The sequence below is a fragment of the Equus przewalskii genome, chromosome 13 (assembly GCF_037783145.1).
Source record: "Equus przewalskii isolate Varuska chromosome 13, EquPr2, whole genome shotgun sequence".
In the NCBI taxonomy this organism is placed as follows: domain Eukaryota; kingdom Metazoa; phylum Chordata; class Mammalia; order Perissodactyla; family Equidae; genus Equus; species Equus przewalskii.
Window position 1 is genome coordinate 68,599,610 of NC_091843.1, and position 17,852 is coordinate 68,617,461.

The 17,852-nt window shown below is 35.2% G+C and overlaps 1 long non-coding RNA gene across 1 annotated transcript in view; it reads left to right on the top strand.

The window, feature by feature from the left end:
- Positions 1-3,374, top strand: part of LOC139075142 (uncharacterized) — a 158,140-nt gene extending 154,766 nt beyond the window's left edge. The window contains exon 3 of the long non-coding RNA XR_011525244.1: positions 2,325-3,374. This is a non-coding gene — a long non-coding RNA (uncharacterized lncRNA). The remainder of the gene's footprint in view (positions 1-2,324) is intronic.
- The last annotated feature ends 14,478 nt before the right edge of the window (positions 3,375-17,852 follow it).

Sequence of the window (17,852 nt, forward strand, 5' to 3'; positions counted from 1 at the left end):
GAGAGGAGAGTAAAAGGAGATTATTGATTGGTAATTGTTCCCCTTAGCCAATGATTATGTTACACAAAAATTGCAGAATGGCTGGGGGAAATGCATAGAAAAGACACAAAGGGGGTGGTCACTCATCGTAAACCAGAGTAGATGAAATAGCTGCTTTCATGATATCAGTACAGCTCTGTTAGACATATCATATGATTGTAAAATATGAAAATGTCTTAAAAATCATATAAAACCCAGAGCTGTGGCATTAAATGTGCATTTTTATGCTTAATAAAATTAAAGAAGTTTCTCTAGAGATGGATTTAAAGGTGTGTGACCTTCTGTGGGATTGACTATGTGAAATCTATTTCATGCTGAAAATAGTGATAATAAATTTAACAATATAAATGAGCTTGAATTTTAATAGGTAGTGTGTATATGTATGTATCTTACAAACTTACAAACCATCAGTAAAGGGCTCCCCATTGCCACCTGGTCAGCAGGTTGATCAAGCAACACAGATATAATTTGGAGTCAGCATTCTTTACCAATCATAGCATCAACAGTCTTAGAACTGCTTCCCTAAGATACAAACTTTGAGATAGAGATTTGTGGGCAGTAAGTTTACTGGGAAGCAACAATACATGTAAAGGAGAGAGAAAAGCAGTATTGGGGAAAAATGGAAATTTAGTTTTGATGTATTGTCAACAAAACCTTCGGTGGATTTCATGAGATGTGAAGCTAAGAGTTGGTCCTTCAGTTTTCTTCCAATTGAGGCAAGAAAGATAAACCTTTGTACTCCTGTAATACCTGTCACTGATGCCCCAGGAGAAAGAATGTGCAAATGCCTTGTGACTAAGGGCAGTTTCTAGAGCTGGCTCCACCATTAGTAGTCAACAGACATCACTCCTGTTAGAAAGAGTGCCTAGGTCCCAAGCGGAGGGAATCCAGGTACATTATACAATCTACTACCTTTTCTTCCCCTTTCAGAATCTAATCAGCATGATGAGAGAAATCTTTGTCTCTTTCAAGGGGTCAGTAATGTATCTTAAACACCTATAACACTAGCATATCACATTGTAGACACTAAGTTTTTGTTAAATGCTTAAGTTTTCCCTCTGGAGCTAAAGCAGGTAAAGATGTTTATCTACAGGCTTCCTTTGCTGGCAGGAGAAATTTCTCTAGATCACCTTTTCATTGATGGTATAAACTCAAGGTCCCAGCTTCAAGTCAGAGTTGCTGCTTTAACTCTCCACCTGATTGACTGGCCATTGGTCGCCAATGCTTAAAATCCTTATGCAGGCATTTGGATACATCTCCTGATTCCAAAACTGCTGCTCTAATTTCCACAAATTGTTTTGTCTTCCATTTTTCATTTGCATTTGTTTTGTTTAACTCATTTATTTTTATAAACGTTGAATATTCTTAATGGTTTTTGTAAGCTTTTAAAGTATTTACAATACATTTGTTGTAACATTTCATTTGTGGCATGAGGATTTTTCAGAATATATAATCCATTTGTGACTTCTGGCTATTTGTAATCAGGCCTGTTGGGCTTCCAGCAACTCTCTTTTGCTTTCCTTTAATTGAATAGAACACGAAAATATCACTGTTCCATACAGATTTTACTAACTCATTCTTTCCCAAATTTACTGAACTCACTTTTTAATTTTTAAGCAAGTTGTGACACACACATTACCTCTTTCACTGTTTTCTAATAGCCTATTTATTTATTTTTATCCAATAGCACAAAGTCAGTAGATTCAGTTCTCATTTTCATGAACAAATTCATCTGTGCTTCCTGATGGGGACAACTTTGAGTAAAAAACTGTCAAGTTTTAAAAGTGATCAATTCAAATTCTGTAAACAAGTTTGCAGAATGCTGTTGGAAACAAACACATGCAAACACCACCTTCATTTGCCATTCTCTTTGTTGCCACTAGCAATCTCCCCACCCCCTACACTCACACTTCTTTCTGCCACTCCTGCCTGCCCACAATCATAACCACAATGCTAATGATTCCTCCTTCATGGCTCAGGCTGAATATCATCATTTCTATGCAGTATCTCTATAGACCAGTGTGATTTGTATCTCATGGTATGACAATGGATTCACATTGATTTTTTCTTTTATCTCCTTCTCTAGAATAAGAGCTCCTAAAAAGAAGCAAACAGGTCTAATTAATTTTTTTAAAGACAACATCTAGCATAGTTGCTTGTACATAGTAGGTACACATGTTGAATGTTGAATTGACCAATCCTCCATTTTTTCAGATGCTTTCAATGTACATATATAGATATTTTATAAGTACCTCAGAATATGACTCTTCTTTTTTTGCTTTCAGGTGGATATAATCACAATATGTAATGACAGAGGCAGAGATTGCAGTCATACAGCTACAAACTAAGGAACACCAAGAATCAGTGGCTACCACAGAGAGCTAGGAAGAGGTAAGAAGCAAGAGTCTCAGCGGGAGCAGGCATGTGCTGACACCTTGATTCTGGACTGCTAGCCTCTAGAACTGTGAGAAAATAAATGTCTGCTGTTGTAAGCCAACAGTTAGTGGCACTTTGCTACTGCAGCCTGGGGACATATATTTAGTCTATACAGTCAAACAAAATCAGATAAATCTATCATACAAATATCTGTATTTTGGGAAACATGTATCATGATATGCTTCTTTAAAAAGATTTCTTTGAGGGGGCCTGCCCAGTGGCACAGTGGTTATGTTCGCACATTTCACTTCGGCTGCTCAGGGTTCGCCAGTTCAGATCCTGGGTGTGGACGTCTGCACTGCTTGTCAAGCCATGCTGTGGCAGGCATCTCATGTGAAATAGAGGAAGATGGGCACGGATGTTAGTTCAGGACCAATCGTCCTCAGCAAAAAGAGGAGGCTTGGTGGCAGATGTTAGCTCAGGGCTAATCTTCCTCAAAAATAATAATAATAATAAAGATTTCTTTGGTCAAACAAATCTGAGAAATAGCGAATATTATATCTCTCTTTTGTAGATTGTGATGGTTAATTTTATGTGTCAACTTGACTGGGCCATGGACGCCCAGATATTTGGTCAAACATTATTCTGGGTGTTTCTGCAAGGGTATTTTTGGACGACATTAACTTCTTTTTGTTTCTGCTGAGGAAGATTCCCCCTGAGCTAACATCCACTGCCAATCTTCCTCTTTTTGTTTGTTTGCTACCACCCCAGCATGGCCACTGACAGCTGAGTGGTGTAAGTCTGTGACCAGGAACCGAACCCAGGCTGCTGAAACAGAGCGCACTGCACTTAAGCACTAGGCCACCAGGGCTGACCCACGATAAGAGTAAAGCAGGTTGCCCTTTGTCATGTGCATGGGCCTTATCCAATCAGTTGAAAGGCTTAATAGAAAAAAAAAAGAATGACCTTTCTCTGAGTAAGAGGAAATTCTCCAGCTGAGCCTTCAGACATCATCTGCACCATCAGCTGTCCTGGGTCTTGAGCCTGCCGGACCACACTTCAGACTTGAATTGGCCAGTCTTTGTAATCGTGTGAGCCAATTTCTTGCAATAAATTGACCAACCTCTCTCTTTCTCTAAATATGTATATAAAATTATATATATATATAATTATATATATGATATATATTTTTATATTTATGTTTATATTATATATAATTTTATATATAATATATATATTTTATATATATATTGGTTCTGTTTCTCTGGAGAACCCTAACTAATACAGAGATTAAAAGTTATTTCATATATTGACTCTGAACAGTTCCACAGTAAGAGGACTTACATGACTTTGTTTAACCCACCTTTTTTGAAATTTAATTACTAAAAGCTTTTTTCACTGAATTCTTAGGAAATGCGCAAATATATATATATATATATTCAAAAAATGTAAGAGTATAGCTACAAGAACCTTTTAAAGCAATGTCGTATAACCAATAACCCTTAGTATTATCTCTGACACTTGTAGCTGCTCAATTGCCGCTTAAAAGCCACATCTGCCTAAAAGTATGTAATATTATGGCTCTTCAAGTGACAAGATTTCTATGGGTCCTGACAAACCCATGCTACATTGATCTATCCTTTCTGACCGACATATGAACCCAAAGTGTGATTTCAATTGATTATTCTGAAAGACTAGGAATCATGACCTCCAAAGAACAATCAGAATAGGCCTATGGGTCTAATTTAATGGGAGTGATAGCTCACAGGCATTCTGGTTATTTTAATGTAGTTAACCGTTGGAAATCTTTGCTCAAAATAAGTAATTGTGTAGAAAATTATTGTATGAATGCAAATGGCATGAAGAGCACGATGTTACTACTTATACAAATGGCCATGCTAGGTAGTGGTATGCACAAAATGATTGGATTCAGTGGTTCCAAAAAAACACATTCAGTTGATGGAAATGGGAATTTTATAGATATGATCAAATTGGATAGGTTCTGTATGCTGTCTTTTGAATCATGAAACCCATTTGTAATTATTTTGTTGTTAACTGGCTTTTTTTTATTGATTCACTGCTTCTGTCAGATTATTTCTTTATTTACTCGAGATTGACTTGTACTACATTTTTATGAGCAGACTTAGTAATGTACCATAAAAACATATTTACATAGTTTTATAGGATTAACTATTGTGCTTCCTTGAGAAAATTTTTCTCTTTTTTTGTTTTTACAAGGAGATGATATTATTTTTTATAATTTGCTTTGATTATTCAATGTAAGTGCATGCCCTTTTCTTTGGGGAGATTTCTGGTTTGATTTATTTCTGCTCTGGGATATGTCTCTTTCTACTATCACATTAATCCTTTTGATTCAAGAGCTTAATGGGAAGTGTAGATATTCTGACCTGGGAGCAGCAACTATCAAGTAGTTTGGCATTACAAAATCAATCAAGAAACCAACAAATCACTTCACTGGTTTTCATCTTCCAAAAGGCTAAGTGTGTAAATCATGAGAAGGTGGTAAGCTTATGCACTTGAGAGGATGATAAGGATTTAAGAGCACTCAGAGGAAAGTGGGATGTCATATCTAGCTGAGACAAGCCCGTAAGAAACATTAAAGGGAGAGACTTGAAGATGTGAATAAATTATATCATTAAAATGTGGTCTTGTATACTGTTCTGTCACATTCTGATATTAAGATTTGAATTCAACAATTGGTTTTAATTTTGTTGATTCTCACCTATGTATTTCTACAATGTCCAAATGGATAGAATAATTTTCTAAATTAGTTCTCTTCAGTGGCTAAAAATTCATTAATTTAGTACTGGGGACTATTTTTGTGATCTTCATTGTTGCAAATATTAAATGAATGATTTTGTGAAACTGTGCTTTCTAGTGTCCAAGTAACTGCATATTGAAAAATTAAATTGTTAGACAGAGTATCTTTCCCTCTTAAATGCCAGAGGGGAAGTATCCAGTGAGCTATAAACTGTCTGCTATTGCTATTACTTTAAGGTAATATTCAATATATGAGCAGCCAAGTTTTAATGTATTATGACAAACAATTTTGTGTGTTCTAAGAAATTGCAAAGGAACAATATCTGGTTTTTACAAAATTGAAAATATATTTAGGTAATTATTCAAACATTTAGTGGTTGTTTAGCGTCATCAAAAAGTATTTTCAAAGTTCATTATTGCTGGTGAGAATACAGCAGGAGGCTCTTTTCTCCATTGAATGATAGGTAGCTAAAGGAAAAGGTCTAGCCAGAAAAAACTCTTTTCTATTGTATTAATTAAGTACAGATAGCTGGGTATGTTGTACTTCCCACAAGATGAGACATGAAAGCTTAAGTATCTGAAAGGATGAAGGTATAAAAATTTTGAGAGAACAGTAATTTGTTTAAAGGAATTCATGTGTTGGATTTGAATTATAAGATAACACAATATGTAAGAATTGACAGAGCAGAAGAAAGCAAAATTAGTTTATCATCATATTCTTTCACAGTGATATCAAATAATTAGTGCTTACATACTGTATTTCTAAATTCTATCAGAGTATATCTTTAATTTCAAGAAAATTCAAGTCATTCACACAATCCAAATTCAACTCTGATTTTTTAAAAGATTCTATTTTAAACTGAGTCTTTGGGTTTTTTCCATCCCTGATAAAGAAAATGATATTAACCTACTTTCTGTCTCCACAGATTTGCCTCTTCTGAACATTTTCTATAAATGAAATCATACCATATGTGGTCTTCTGTGACTGGCTTCTTTCACTTAGCATAATATTTACAAGGTTCACCTGTGTTCTTGCATGTATACATACTTCATTCCTTTGTATTGATGTATAATATTTTATTTATGGAAATATCACATTTTCTTTATGCATTGATGGAAAGTTGATGGACATCTCAGATGTTTCCATTTTTTGCCCATTATTAATAATGATGCTATAAACAATCATGTACAAGATTTTGTATGGGCATATAATTTCATCTTTATTGCATATATACCTAGAAGTAGGTTACTGGGTCATATGCTAACTCTATGTATGTCCTTTGCCAGGAACTGCCAGATGGCTTTCCAAAGTGGCTGCACCTTTGTACATTCCCACTAGCAGTGTATGAAGATTCTAGCTTTCTACATCCTTTTCAACACTCATTGTTGTCTGCCTTTTAGTCCTTAAGATTGTAGCCCTTTTAGCTTAGAGTCATTCTAATGAATGCAAAGTGTTATCTCATTATAATTTTGATTATCATTTCTTTATTGGGTTGAGGGAGTTCCTTTTTCATCCCTAGTTTTTTGGTAACATATCAATAATTACACTAAATATAAGTGGTCTAAATTCACCAAACAGAAAAAAGAGAGTGGCAGAGTGGATGATAAAACACAATCCAACTTTTTGCTGTTTACGAGAAGCTCACTTCAATTTCAATGACATAGATGATCTAAGAATAACATATGGAAAAAGATATAAAAGCAAATATTAATTTAAAAAAGCAGGAGTTGGGACCAGCCCAGTGGTGCAGCTGTTAAGGTCTCATGTTCCCCTTCAGCAGCCCAGGGTTCGCTGGGTCAGATCCCAGGTGTGAATCTATGCACCACTTGTCAAGTCTTGCTGTGGCATGTGTCCCACATATAAAGTAGAGGAAGATGGATGCAGTTGTTAGCTCAGGGCTAGTATTCCTCAAAAAAAAAAAAAGGAGAAGTGACTATATTAATATCTGGTTAATCAGGTTCCCAGCAAAAGAATAGTATTAGAGACAAAGAAGTGCGTTAAATAATTTTTTAAAAAGATCAATCAAGAAGGCAAGAGTAATGATACTAAATGTATATAAACCAAACAATTATCTCAACCTGCCTCTCAGCAAATGATAGAACTAATAGTCAAAAATCATCAAGGCTATACACAAATGGAACGACACAGTCAATTAGCAGGATCTAACTGTCACATATAGAACAGTCCAACCTGAAACAGCAAAATAAACATTTTTCTAACATGATTTTCACCAAATTATTCCATATTTTGGATCATAAAACACAATTTAACAAATTTAAAGTAATTGAAATATACAGAGTATATTTTTGGACTATAGAGGAGTCAAATTAAGGTAGAAAGACAACAGGAGAATCTCTAAACACAGGGGATATTTTTAAGAATCCAATTAGAAAATGGGCAAATGGCAGGAATAGATGTTTCACTGATGAGGATATATTGATGACACAGAAGCACATGGAAAACATTCAACATTATTATATACTAAGGAAATACAAATTAAAACTACAATGAGATATCACTACATGCTTATAAGAATGACTAAAATAAAAAAGAGTGAAAACACCAAATGGTGGAAAGAGTGTGGAGAATCACTCTTACATTGCTGATGAGAATGTAAAATGGTGCAACCACTCTAGAAAATACTTTAGCAGTTTCCTATGAAACAACAGCTGTAATTACAATACAACCTAGCAATTGAACTACTGGTCACTTATTCTGGAAAGGTAAAACCTTATGTCCACACAAAAACCTGTACATGAATGTTTATAATAGCTAATCTTATTCTTATTAGCCAAAAACTGGAAATAGCCAAGATATCCTTCAACAGTTAAATAGTAAAACAACTGTAGAACATGTATACCATGGAATACTACTCAGAATAACTGAGAATGAACTATTAATATATGCAATAACTTGAATGAATCTCCAAGGAATTGTCCTGAGTGAAAGCTGATCACAAAGAGTTATATAACGTATGATTCTACTTATGTATAGTTTTTGAAATAACAAAATTTTAGAAATGGAGAATGTGTTATTGGTTGCCCAGATTTAGAGGCAAAGGGCAGGTAGGAGTGTATGGCTATAAAAAGGCAACACAAGGATGCTTGTGGTCAAGCAACTGTTTAGTATCTTGACTGTGGAGGTTGATAAAGGAACCCTCACAGGTGATAAAATTGTCTGGAACTAAACATGTGCATGTTTGCACACACATACACACACACACAAATAAGAACAAGTACAACTGAGGGAATGTGACAAAGATTGGTGGATTATATCAATGTCAGTATCCTATTGTGATATTGTACTAATTTTCCAAAATATTGCCAATGGAGGAACCTGAGCAAAGGGTGCATGAGATTTCTTTGTATTTTTCTTAAGATTGCTCATGAATTGTAAATTAACTCAAGAAAAATTACAATAAAAAATGTACAATAAGATAGTCAATGTTTCAATGTTATTTTATGTAGTATAAAATTAAAATCACAGAGATCTTAAAATATGACTCTAAATATGCCATTCATCTTACAACTTAATCAAGCTCGAGAAAAAATACAGTTGTACTTCATTTTATTGTGTTTCACTTTATTGCACTCCACTATATTGTATTTTGCAGATACTGCATTTTTTACAAAACCTTCCACCAGCAAAAAGATTATGACTTGCTGAAGGCTCAGATGATGGTTAGCACTTTTTAGCAATAAAGTATTTTTTTAATTAAGGTATATACAATGTGTTTTTAGACATAATGTTATTTCATACTTAATAGACACAGTATAGTGTAAACATAATTATTATATGCACTGGGAACCCCAAAAAATCATGTGACTTGTTTTATTGTGATATTTACTTTACTGCAGTGATCTGGAACGAAACCCACAATATCTCCGAGGTATGCCTATATGTTTTATATTTTCATCTTGATGTTAAAAAGTCTCCGTATCTGTTTGCCTCTGTAGCTTCATTGTTGTCACCCCATGTTTTATCTTTACAGTGTTCTTCATATTTACATCATCCCACACCAGGCTTTTATGGATGCATGGTCTCTGCTTGAAATGCTTTTCCACCACATCTTCACATGCCAAACTCTTTTTTAACCATTTAAATGGACTCTAAACTGAGAAAACTATCAATGAATCTTTCACTCTGGGTCAGCTTCCCCTTATCCCTTTCCTCTATATTTGCCCAATTCCCTTACCACATCTCTCACTGCACTTATCTCATTGTATTATGAGTAATCTAATTAATGTATCTGTTTCAGTCCTCCTCCTCCACCTCATGGGAGCAGATTAGAAATCCCCAGAACTAAGCACAATGTTGACATATAACAAACATTCAATAAATATTAAGAAAATAGGAGTTTTAGATTTAATTTTCAAATATCCCTTCTAAAATGTTAGTACTGTGAGACTTATATGCAGAATTTGTGTTGCAAAACTTCACTCTACATACAATTATTTCTGAATTGTTTCAGCTCTTAGAGGAATTGATGACTTGTAAAGATTCAAGTTCTGCTAATGGTAACCACTAAACAAATAATTACAACAGAGACGTATACAATAAACAAGGAGACAATGAAGAAAACCAACATAGAAAACTATTTAATCAAATCAGTAGCCTGATATACATGAGACAAGAAACAAAGGATATGCCAAAGAATCAGAAAACGTGTGATAAGATGGCCATATTAAGCCCTCATATATCAATAAACGTGCTAAATGTAAGTGAACTGAGTTTTCCAATCAAAAGACACAGAGTAGCAGGATGTATTAAAGAACAAGACCCAACAATATGTTACCTCCAGGAAACACATCTCAGCTCTAAAGACAAATATTGGCTCAGAGTGAAGGGGTGGAAGACAATACTCCAATCTAATGGCAAACAACAGAAAGCAAATGTTGCCATACTTATATTAGACAAAGTAGACTTCAAGATAAAACAGGCAAAGAGAGACATAGAAGGGCAGTATTTAATGATAAAAGGGACTCTCCAGCAAGAAGTCATAAGACTTATATATTCACCCAACACAGGAGCACCAAAGTACATAAAGCAACTATTAACAAACCTAAAAGGAGATATTATCAACAACACAATAGTAGTAGGGGACTTCAACACCCCGCTTACTTCAATGGATAGATCATCCAGACAAAAAGTCAACAAGGAGATAGTGGAATTAAATGAAAAACTAGACCAGATGAACTTAATAGATATATAGAGAGTACTCCATCCAAAAAGAGCAGAGTATACATTCTTCTCAAGTGCACATGGAACATTCTCAAGGATAGACCATATATTGGGAAACAAGGCAAGCCTCAATAAATTTGAGAAGATTGAAACCAAATCTACTGACTTCTCTGACCATAATGCTATGAAACTGGAAATCAACTACAAGAAAAAAGCAGGGAAAGGAACAAAAACATGGAGACTAAACAACATGCTACTGAACAATGAATGGATTGTCAGAGAAATAAAAGAAGAAATCAAAAAATATTTGGAGACAAATGAGAACGAAAACTCACCATACCAACTTATATGAGATGCAGCAAAAGTGGTCCTAAGAGGGCAATTTATAGCAATACAGGCCCATGTTAACAAACAAGAAAAAGCTCAAATAAACAATGTTAAACTACACATACCAGAATTAGAAAAAGAAGAACAAACAAAGCCCAGACTCACTAGAAGGAGGGAAATAATAAAAACTAGAGCACAAATAAATAAAATTGAATCAAAAAAGACTGTAAAAGGGATCAATGAAACAAGGAGCTGGTTCTTTGAGAAGATAAATTGACAAATCCTTAGCCAGACTCACTAAGCAAAAAAGATAGAAGTCTCAAATAAATAAAATTATAAATGAAATAGGAGAAATTACAACAGATACCACTGAAATACAAAAGAGTATAAAAGAATATTATGAAAAGCTATATGCCAGCAAACTGGACAATCTAGAAGAAATGGATAAATTCTTAGACTCTTACAACCTCCCAAGACCAAATGAAGAAGAAATAGAGAATCTGAATAGACTAATCACAAGTAAAGAGATTGAAACAGTTATCAAAAGCCTCCCCAATAATAAAAGTACAGGACCAGGTGGTTTCTCAGGAGAATTCTACCAAACATTCAAAGAAGAGTTATTACCCATTCTTCTCAAACTATTCTAATATGTTGAGGAAGAAGGAAATATTCCTAACACATTCTATGAGGCCAACATCACCCTGATACCAAAGCCAGATAAGTACAACACAAAGAAGGAAAATTACAGGCCAATATTGCTGATGAACATAGATGCAAAACTCCTGAACAAAATATTGGCAAGCCAAATACAGCAATACATTAAAAACATCATACACCATGATCAAGTGGGATTCATACCAGGGACACAAGGATGGTTTAACATCCACAAATCCATCAACGTGATTCACCACATTAACAAAATGAGGAACAAAAACCACGTGATAATATCCATAGGTGCTGAGAAAGCATTTGACAAGATCCAACATCCATCCATGATAAAAACTCTCAATAAAATGGGTATTAAAGGAAAGTACCTCAACATGATAAAGACCATATATGACAAACCCACAGCCAACATCATACTCAATGGGGAAAAAACTGAAAGCCATCCCTCTGAGAACAGAAACAAGCCTAGGGTGCCCACTCTCATCACTCTTATTCAATGTAGTAATAGAGGTTTTAGCCAGAGCAATTAGGCAAGAAAAAGAAATAAAAGGAATCCAAGTAGGCACTAAAGAAGTGAAACTCACGCTGTTTTCAGATGACATGATTTTATATATAGAAAATGCTAAAGAATCCATCAGAGAACTATTAGAAATAATCAAGAAGTACAGCAAAGTTGCAGGGTACATAGTCAACTTACAAAAATCAGTAGCATTTCTATACTCAAATGACTAACAGAACAAGAACTCAAGAATACAATTCCATTTGCAGTTGCAACAAAAAGAATAAAATATCTAGGAATAAATTTAACCAAAGAGGTGAAAGACCTATACAAAGAAAACTATAAGACATTGATGAAAGAAATCAATAATAGTGTAAAGAAATAGAAAGATATTCCATGCACATGGATTGGAAGAATAAACATAGTTAAAATGTCCATAGTACCTAAAGCAATCTACAGATTCAATGCATCTCAGTCAGAATCCCAATGACATTCTTCACAGAACTAGAACAAAGAATCTTAAAATTCATGGGGGGAATCAAAAGACCCCAAATAGCCAAAGCAAGACTGAAAAACAAGAACAAGGCTGGGGGCATTGCAATCCCTGACTTCAAAATATATTACAAAGCTATAGTAATCAAAACAGCATGGTACTGGTACAAGAACAGATACACAGATCAATGGAACAGAACTGAAAGGCACGAAATAAAACCACACATCTACAGACAGCTAATCTTTGACAAAGGAGCCAAGAACATACACTGGAGTAAGGAAAGCCTCTTTAACAAATGGTGCTGGGAAAACTGGACAGCCACATGCAAAAGAATGAAAGTAGACCTTTATCATTCCCCATGCACAAAAATATACCCAAAATGGATCAAAGACTTGAAGGTAAGACCTGAAACCATAAAACTTCTGGAAGAGAATATAGGTAGTACACTCTTTGGATATCACACTTAAAGGGATATTTTCGAATACCATGTCTATTCAGACAAGGGAAACAAAAGAAAAAATAAACAAGTGGGACTTCATCAAACTAAAGAGCTTCTACAAGGCAAGGGAAACCAAGATCAAAGTGAAAAAACAATCCCCCAACTTGGAGAAAATATTTGCAAATTATGTATCCGGTAAGGGCTTAATCTCCGTGATATATAAAGAGCTCACACAAATGAACTACAAAAAAACAACTCAATCAAAAAGTGGGCAGAAGATATGAATAGACATTTTCCCAAAGAAGACATACATATGGCCAATAGGCACATGAAAAGATGTTCAACATCCCTAATCATCAGGGAAATGCAAATTGAAACTACACTTAGATACCATCTCGCACCCATTAGAATGGCTATAATCACCAAGACGAAAACCAACAAATGTTGGAGAGGTTGTGTAGAAAAGGGAACCCTCATCCACTGCTGATAGGAATGCAAACTGGTGCAGCCACTGCAGAAAACAGTATGGAGATTTCTCAAAAAGTTAAAAATAGAAATACCGTATGACCCAGCTATCTCACTACTGGGTATTTACCCAAAGAACTGGAAATCAACAATTCACAGAGACTTATGCACCCCTATGTTCATTGCAGCATTATTCACAATAGCCAAGATGTGGAAGAAACCCAAGTGCCCATCACAGGATGATTGGATAAAGAAGATGTGGTGTATATATACAATGGAATATTGCTCAGCCATAAAAAAAGACAAAATCATTGCATTCGCAACCACATGGATGAACCTTGAGGGCATCATGTTAAGCTAAATAAGCCAGACAGAGAAAGACAAACACCATATGATTTCACTTATATGTGGAATATAAACAAACTTACAGACAAAGAGAATAAATTGGTGGTTACCAGGGAAAGGGGGCTGGAGGGTGGGCACAAGGGGTGAAGGGGTATACTTATATGTTGTGTGACAAACAATAATGTACAACTGAAATCTCGCTATGTTATAAGCTATTATGACCACAATAAAAAAATTAATGAGAAAAGAAAAAAGATTCTGGTTCTGCAGCTCTTTCTCTTATGGTTTTTATGGAATATCCTGGTAATTACTTACATTTACACCAATAGATTACGGTAACTCAGAATTGCTAGAGTTGTGTTCCTCTTATGAAATTCTACCCAAGCATCCTTAAAGAAGAAGAGCCTTTGAAAATCAGATATTCTGAAATTAATTTTTTACGTTTACTTTTACAAACCCATCAAATCTTCATTCCAGTTTATCTCCTAGTACACATGGCAATGACATTCACGGTATTAATTTAGATCCATAGCTACTACAGTATTGTTATGTATACATAAGGAACTGAGATATGATTAAGAAAAAGAATGCCCTGAAGTGGAATCAGTAAGCTTTCCTTCAAATCTAGAAACAGATGAATAACTGTGTGACCTTGAGAAAATCAGTACTTTTAAACCCATTGCTTCATTAATAAATTTATGGTGCACCTCAAAGCATTCTTTGAGGATGTAATAACCTGTGGATATGAAAATTCTGTGCTTCTTGATAGAAAAACAATAAATATCAGAAGAGTTCCCATAGATTTTACATTTGTGTTTCTTTAATGTGTGGTGTTATCGCTGTATGATTTTGTACAAATTCATTGACATGTTGTATGCATATATATACTGAAACACTGCAGCTCTATTGTACACTCAAATAAATGCTTAACCCTTTTAAAGCACACAAATACTTAGAATGTACACGTGATATAATTCTTATTTTATCAAATATTATACATTTATTTGAGATGATAAATATTTCACATTCAAAATATTTTAAATACGAGGTAATAATTAAAATGCAATTTTTCAGTTTCGTAGAGTATCAGAGTGTTTTAATTCATTCGGTGTTGTGTATACACTGTATATTTTTGACAGTCCCTTTTTGTAAAGTTGTTGTCTGCTGATGCTCTGTTGTTAGTTGCACACATGTTAAGGATTGTTCTTGGAGCATTTTCCCCTTTATCATTATGTATTCCCATCTTTACATTATGCCCCTGATGACTTTCCTTACTTAGAATTATGCCTTCTTTGAAATTAATATAGCTACACCCACTTTCTTTTGATTAGTCTTAGCATGGTATATTTTCCTCCATCCACTTACTTTTAATCTATATTTGTCTTTGTATTTAAAGTAGGTCTCTTGTAGACAACATGTAGTTGAATCTGTTGTTTGATCTACTCTAACAATCCCTGTCTTTTGATTGCTGCATTTAGATCGTTGACATTTAAAATGATTATTTATATAGTTGGATCAATATCTACTGTTACTCTTTTCTATTTGTTGCTCTTGTTATTTGTTCCTATTTTGTCTTCTGCTCTTTTTCTGCCTTTTGTGGTTTGAATTGAATATTTTATTCCACTTTTACCCTTTCTTAGCATATCAGTTATACTGCTTTATACTTTTCCTTTGTTTATTAATTGCCCTAAAGTTTGCAATACACGTTTACAACTAATCCAATTTCACTTTCAAATAACACTATACTGCTTCATGGGTAGTGCAAGCACTTTATAAGAACAAAATCATCCTAATTCTTTTCTCTTGTCCCTTATATCATTGCTGTCATATATTTCACTTAAGTATATATAAGCACACAGAGAAAATACAATATTGTTATTATTATATTTAACAAAGTTATCTGTTTGTTATATTAGTCCCAGCCTATTTATGGTGATGCTCTCAGCTAGGAATGCCTGAGCCCACTTGCCTTGGCCCATATTACTCCTAGCAAGCCCCACAGACATTTCCCCAACTGGGACCAGTGTTGAGGCTGGATCTGCCCTTCTGTTTCCTATTGTGATCACAGGACTCACTTCAGCAAAAACCATCAGGGAACTTTGAGAAAAAAGATTTATTACTCACAAGTCCTGGAGGGTACACAGCATGACCAAGGGCCACAAAGTGAGGTTGCAAGGAGAGAGGGAGAGAGAGACAGAGAGAGAGAGACAGAGAAAGAGAGAGACAGAGACAGAAAGAGGACCTTAGGCTCTGCCTTTATTAGGGTCTGAGGTTGGGTTATCCGGGGTTTCCCTAGACTCATTATTGTCCAATTTGCAGAATAAGAGCAGAAACTAGGGCACAAGAGAATAGGGATGGAGTCACTCAAATGGTCAGTTATCTAGGTCACCCAGGGTTTTCAAAAAGGAGAACTTCATGGGTGTGGGAGACCCAGTTCCTTCTCTGATTGTTTTGTTAGTAGCTGGCATAGAACTGACAATGCGTTCATTCAAGATGGATGTCTTAAAATGGTTGCCTCAGCAATCAAAAGCTTAATGTCAGGCACTTACACTATGTTGTTAGATCAATTAAGAATAAGAAAAATAATTTCTTTTTATCTTCACTTATTCTCTCCCCTATATGCTTTGTTTCGTTATGCAGATCCAAGTTTCTGACCTATATTATTTTTCTTCTCTCTAAAGAACTACTTTTAACATTTTTCTGCAAGGCAAGTCATGGCAAAAAATTCTCTCAATTTTTGTTTGTCTGAGAAAGTCTTTATTTCTCCTTTATTTTTCAAGGATAATTTTGCAGGGACCAGAATTCCAGGTTAGTGGAGTTTTTTTTCTCTCAATACTTTAAATATTTCACTCCACTCTTTTTTTGCTTATGTTGTTTCTGAAGGGCAGCTGGATGTCATACTTATCTTTGCTTCTCTATAGGTAAGGTTCTTTTTCCTCTGGGTTCTTTCAGGATATTTTAATTTATTTTTGATTTTCTATAGGTTGAATACGATACGCCTGCTTGTAGGTTCCATGACATTTATCCTGATTGTTGTTCTCTGAGCTTCCTGGATCTGTGGTTGGGTGTCTGACATTGATTAGGGAAATTCTCAGTTATTATTATTTAAAATATTTCTTGTTTCTTTTCTGTCTGTCTTCTCCTTCTGGTATCCCCCAAATGTTATGATTTTTTTGTAGTTGTCCCACAGTTCTCTGATATTCTGTTCTGTTTCTTTTTCAGTATTTTTTTCTGTATCCTTTTCAGTTCTGGAAGTTTCTATTGAGATATTTTCAAGCTCAAATATTCTATCCTCGGTTATGTCCAGTCTACTAAGACCACCAAAGGCATTATTCATTTCTGTTACAATGTTTTTGATCTCTAAAATTTCTTTTTGGTTCTCTCTTAGATTTCCGTATCTCTGCTTACATTTCCTATCTGTTCTTGCTTGCTTTCTACTTTATCCATGAGAGCTCTTAGCATATTAATCATTGTTTTTTTTATATTTATTATTATTATTTTCTGGTGAGGAAGATTGGCCCTGGGCTAACATCTGTTGTCAGTCTTCTTCCTTTTGCTTGAGGAAGATTGTCGCTGAGCTAACATCTGTGCCAATCTTCCTCTATTTTGTATGTGAGACACCACTACAGCATAACTTGATGAGTAGTGTGTGGGTCCATGCCTGGGATCTGAACCCACAAACCCTGGGCCACCAAAGCAGAGCATGTGAACTATGCCACTGAGCCATCCCCCATTCTTCTTTTTAAATTCATGGCTTGTTAATTTCAAAATCCCTGCCATATCTGACTTTGGTTGTGATTCTTGCTCTGTCTCTTCAAAATGTGGTTTTTGCCTTTTAGTGTTAATTATAATTTTTCTTTTTATAGCACGGCACGATGTACTGGTAACAGGAACTGTTGTAAATAAGTCTTTAATAATGTGGTAGTAAGCTGTGAGGAGAGGGGAAGTGTTCCCTAGTCCTATGATTAGGTCTCTGTCTTTTAGCGTGCCTGTGCCCCTGGACTGTGAACTTCACATGTGCTTCTCAGGCCCTCCCTCCTCCCTTAGGTGTGATGGTGGCTAGAGTGGCCTAGAGTTGGATAGTTCCCCTGCTCCACGTGGAAGGCTGGAGCCAGCTGGGTTGGGTATTTTCCCTCCTCTACATGGAAGGCTAGAACCAGCTAGGCTGGATATTTCCCTTCCCCCATGTCAGACTCTGATGGAGCCTTAACAATTTAGGCTTTGGTTAAATAGTTTCTCC